This window comes from Nuphar pumila, chromosome 4 (genome assembly GCF_984573655.1).
Source record: "Nuphar pumila chromosome 4, dmNupPumi1.hap1.1, whole genome shotgun sequence".
NCBI classification, from domain to species: Eukaryota; Viridiplantae; Streptophyta; class Magnoliopsida; order Nymphaeales; family Nymphaeaceae; genus Nuphar; species Nuphar pumila.
The window spans coordinates 144,338,016-144,343,969 of NC_143252.1; positions in this window are offsets into that span (position 1 = coordinate 144,338,016).

Consider the following 5,954-nt stretch of genomic DNA (forward strand, 5'->3'; position numbering starts at 1 on the left):
GTGTACAAGCACTACAAGCTCGAGAAAAGGATCTCTTTTGTGCAAGGCCCAACTCCTCGAGCAAAAATCTTGTCTATAAAGCTTGTGTGTTGCCAGATGCAACTATTTGTAGCTCGAGTCGGTTACTCAAAAAAAATGATTAGATGCACGACAATCCCAAGACTGAGATTTCCTGTTTTGTAATGTTTGAGCATGTCAAGTGTATTATTGCTTTTAAGTCATATAAAATATTATGTGGGGTTATCCTTCGAAAAACCCATGACCTACTGTCATTGCTGAACTTTTTTTTTTTACAGATACGGTATGTTCACTACAATGAGTAGTATGAGAGGTAGTTGAGCACCTTGAACTGTGTAATAAGCACTTTGTTGAAATAGGTTGAACACTTGACTAGTTGAATTTGCAATTTATATGGGGCATCACGTTGACCGTTAGATAAGCTTCAAGTTTGTCTCATTAAATTAGATATATTAACATTAGATACATCAAACTCTAATCAAAACACTCAATGAAATAATTTTACTTTTTAAAAAAAAGATTCTTTTTCATATCCATCCCTAACATATGACCTATTGACAAATCCACCCCTATCTTGTTGCCAATACCAAAATCAGCCTTTACTTTTTAGACGTTAGGACAAGTTTGTGCTTCACTCAACTGCGACTTAAGTTAACCAGTGTCAAAGACTGACCATGGTTAAATGAGCTGTCATTTAACCATACCTTTGCGGCAGAGAGAGAGAGAGAGAGAGAGAGAGAGAAAAAGGTGGTAGGCTGGCCGCTATTTGCCGCAATGTCAAGTATTAAAAAGAAAATGTCAGAAATTTAAATGTGGTGAGAGAGAGAGAGAGAGACTCTGAATAAACAAATAAAAAAGATTAATATATATGCAAATTTACATTTCATAAAAAAAAATGTAATTTTTTTATTGCCAAACGGTGGGGTTTGGAGGAAGCTATTGAGAATTTTTCATTTTCATTGAAGAGGGGGATCGAAGAATAGAGGTGGGAAAGAGGGTTTTCTTCTCTCTTTTGATTCCCTTTTTTCAAATCATTTTTTTTCTGTCCATGGGGCATTGTTTTCTTGTGTTTTCTTTTCCCGTCAGTTGTACTTTCAATGCTTAGATATATCACAATGAGTCGATCCCTGGAATGAAAATGTAAACAAAACACGAGTGTCTGGTGCATTCAAGAGGGCAGCTATGACATTTCACCAAGGTAAAACGGTTTCCGTGTTTGGAAACTAGGAGCTGAGATGAGAGTTAATGCATCTGGCAAAAACTTGGTCAAAGCACCTTGTGGTGATCGTTTGAAAACTGGTAGCTGGAATGGGTGTTTATGCATTTAAGATGAGAAGTGAGGTCATCTCACCTTCGTATTTACACTAAAGAATAAAATTCATAGCTGTAGCTGCCAAATCCAGGAGTTGGCAGTTTTCACTTTCTTAAATGGTAATTCCTATCCCGGCTGCTAGTTTCCAAACAAGGCCTCGAGGATGTTTTTGGGGGCTGTCAGCCAAAAGATAAAGATGGAACCCGAAAACGTGATCAGAAAATAATGGATTTGTCAATGGCTCATTTGTTAGGGATGGATATGAAAAAAATCCTTTAAAATAATTATTGTTCCTTATTGGGCTAAAAGAAAGTAACTTCTGTTTTTAAAAATCCAAATTTGTAAAATCTACTTTCTTATATTTTGAAAAATGCATTTGACTTTGTCAGGGTGTCATGAAAGATGCTTTCAGAGGTGGGCCACATAAGGCAGGGTGATCGTGGGGGCTCCTCCGCTGAGGGTTTTTTTTTTCGCCTAATCAAGGGTTCCTCATCACAAAAAAATGCATTTGACTTGGATTTTTGTTAATCTTTTCACATAAGACTCACTATTTAAAAAAAATATTATCGCTTTTAAGAGTGTTTGGTTATTTCAATAATACAACTTATATATATATATAAACACAATACAATATAATGATACACATTTGTTTGTCTGGATTAAACCATCAAGCGTTAGACCAAACCACTGCATATGTGTTTAACATGATTTAAAGTCAATAAGTTTAATCATCACTAATTTGTCATAAGATTCAAATTTTAAGGAGAAAATCAACACACAGAAATGGTGAAAAAAAATGTTTTAACAATATGGCTCAAAGGATCATGTTGGAGTCAACTTTATCATATAAAAATGGTAAGTAGTGCATGCCAAATACTAACAAAAGGGCAGCTTTTACTTTGTAACATCAAATCTATTCTATGTAAGTCTAGAAGAGTTCACCACAGTAACTTTTGGTGGTTCAGTACCATAATAGATGCACCATATATATATATATATAGTGTGTGTGTGAATGAGAGAGAGAGAGAGAGATAAGGATGACAGTGAGCCGAAACTGGTTCAGGGGACAAGCGGGTTTTAATTCCACTGCCATCCAGAGGGATAGCATTGTCTTTATAATATTGACATATTTGTTGCAGGAGTCGGTGGACAAAAGACCATCATAAATTGATGCTTAGGAGGAATTAGGAAAAAGTGAAGAAGGAAATCTGTCGATTGTCTTTTGTAGAGAAGCCAATTACAAAGTCATAATCATGATGAAATTACAGACAAATAGACGGTCACATTTTTCACCCATGATCATCCCCATGAATGTGCTGGCACAGGTCGTATGAATCACTCTGATGCAGCCCAAGCAACACCGAGCCTACCTGCCCAGCCTGCTCAACCCACTGGTCTTGAACGTGCCCAGGCACCTGCATGGCACAGATGAACAATGCAAAAGCTGCTGTCGACAGTAGGAGAGGGACAAAGAATATGAAAGCTTTCACCGAGAACACAACCATGGTGATCATCAAGGTTCTAAAGGTCACCACGATAGTGATGAAAGCCACTGAAATTGCAATGTAGAGAATAGGCTTCCGAGCTCTACCCATTGATGAATAATGCAGGCATTAGTTTGGATCAGATGGTAGCTAGAGAAAAAACTTGAAGAGTATAAATGAAGAAGTGAAGTTGTTGAGTTGGTGAAAAAGAGTAGTACGCTATGTTGAGCATCATGTGGGCACTCACCAAGTATTTCGTGAAGCTTGTTGCTTTAAGGAACCCTTTTTTTTCCTGCTTCACGGGAGGGAGAAGAAGCCATTTTTGTGGAGAGGCTAGTGAAGGACCTGCTGGAGAGCAGATCAGATGATCTGTAAAAGCACATCTTCACCGTCCATTGCTTCATCCCATGGTCCTTGCGCACATTGTGGACGGTGAGGATTCCAAATCACTTGATCTGCTCTCGACCTGCAGCCCTCAGGATCCTTGTGAACAATCCTTCTGGGTTTTGTAATTTTGGGTCAGGTCAGTCAATGGATTGTGTATCCGACCCATACGTTCGAACTTGCAACATCCCATCAAAGTGTACCCAATTAAAACCACTCAAATAATAAAGGGGTATGTTGGGCTGAGAAAGTAGAATCTCTAACCTGAACCACATAATCTAAAAGATACTTAGAATACATTCTCACATAAAAATATAGAATAAAACACTTGGATCATCCGGGTCAGGTCAAATATCCGAATATCCAACAAAAATCACATCCCATACCCATCCCCACACGTTGCTTGGGTTGGGTTCAGGTCAAGCAAATAGCTTTCAGGTCCACATTTTTATGCTGGATAACTGGGTTTGGGTCAGATTCGATACCAGAGGCAAACCCCAAACCTTGACTGCCCTATTTTGGGTGCAAGAAGCCCCATCAAGATGGACAAGCTTTGGTTTTGTTAAAGGACACAATACAATTGGGTCTCTGGTGCTAGCTCCAAAAGATCCAAAAGTCATGTGGGTGAAGAAATACGGGAAAAAGAGTCTTGATTTTTGTTCTGGAGTCCCACCAACTCAGGCTTCATCAAATAGAAAGATATCTAGAGAGAAAGTGATATAAACCAAGAGGGCTCGACTCCTATGCACGAAAAAAAAACAACACGCAATTGAGAAAAAAACTAGAAAAATAAGAAATAACTCACTTGAATAATTTTAAATTCACTTATGTACTATTCTCAATATCCTATAACAATTATTTATAAGAAACAAAAACCCTATCTCGCATTGGATCATGAATATGATTCAAATATCCAGACTAACAAAAAGAATTCAATCCTAACAAGTAACTAGGGATCCCACTGGATTCATCAGATACAATCACCTTCTGTTCTTTTATTTTTTATTTTTGCCTTTCGCTGGAGTTGTATCTGGCTCTGGGTCCATGACTGCATTATCCTCTCCGGATTGGAAATGATTCGTCTTTGACAAATCACATGTAATATTATCCACAAAACTTAATATGGGTCTGCATAAAAGAGTTGTGGCATCATAAATAATGGTGTCACCGTCATGCTCTGATTCTTGACCATCATCTGCCGCATCTAGATCTATCTCCTCATGCTCAACCAACTAAACCTTCTTGGGGACTGTTGGGCATTTGGCAACTAGATGCCCAAATCCGTTAGAACGAAAACACCTTAGTTCACCCTCATATGCTTATGTACGGGACCTGGTGTTGTAGGCAAACCGAAAATCCTCATGTCGTGTCAATGACTTGGAGTCCTCCTGAGTGGTCATGTAATTAGTCTGAACTCGCTCCCCGAGTTGGGAAAGTGTCATTAGGCCGCGATGATGATCCTTATAAATTATTCCTTGATTTGAGTTTCTCCTTAATGGACATGGCATGTTGGGTTGCTTGATCCACGACAAGGCAAATCATAAATATTAGAACAACCTGTGATATACCTAATAACTTTCGGGTCCTTAGTCTCTTAAAGCCTACCTACCCCTAAGATTTAGGCCATAAACTCTGCAATGTACTCAGCTACTGACTTGGCATCTTGCTGAAGTAAAAGGCAAAGTCGATAAGCTTGTTGAGCATAATTGATGGGAACGAACTTGGCTTTCATGACTTCCTGCATCTTAGCCCACATCTCTACAGGTCCTAGCCCCTCACCTTCACGAATCCTGCATAAGTCATTTATGTATCCATTGCCAACCTCCAATCCAAGGTAGAGCTTGACACCAAAGGTGTCCATACACCCTGTTTGTCTTCCCTGACAACGTACAACTGGTCCTGAAGGTTGCTCGTACAAAAAATCGTCATTATCATCAAAGTTCACAAACTGATCAGGCGGATCTCCTTGAACTGCCTGTCTTGGGAGCAGTCTCTCATATTTATAGCTATGGGGGATATCTTTCTGCCTCTGATCTTGATGTGCACCTGCTGGGATGTGAACACGCTGGTCCTCACGAACGAGCATCGTGCAACAGACCTTGTTTCTGATCATTGGGCCCAAAGACATGGTTTGGGTTGATTTGGAGAGGCCTAGGTAGGGGATTTGTAGGATCAATGGGTGGTTACTGGATAAGGTTTAGTTTATCGGAGCTGGATCAATGGGTGGTTCCTGGAACTGGAGCTTAGTCCAGCTCCGATAAGGTTTAGTTTAGGTTTGAATCTCATTATTTGGACAAAAATCAGGGTTTTGGACCCAATTTGGATGTAGAACACCTTGGACTGGACCCATAGTACCTAGCACTAAGGTATTTGGGGTCGAAACCAGTGGAAAATGGCTTGGACCCGCAACCCAAACACCCAAAACTGGGTTCTAGGCATGAAAACCAATTAGGACAACGATTATAGACCACTTGATTATGCGAACCGCTTCCTGATCCGAACCGATTCTGCTCACCCAATGCCCTAACTCCAACAGGAACCTGCATAAGGGGTTCCTGTACGCAGTTGCTCGCTGTCGGAGAGGTGGTGGCCCAGGGCCAGCCATCGAAGGTTGCATATCACGAGCCTGCCCTGTCCAGTGGCAACCCACTGGACGACGGTAGTCTGGCGATGGGGAACCCAAGTGCGACGGTGAGTTCTCGTGCACAGTCTCAATTCATCATCAAGGAGGTGGTGGCCCAAGGGCGTCCGCCTGT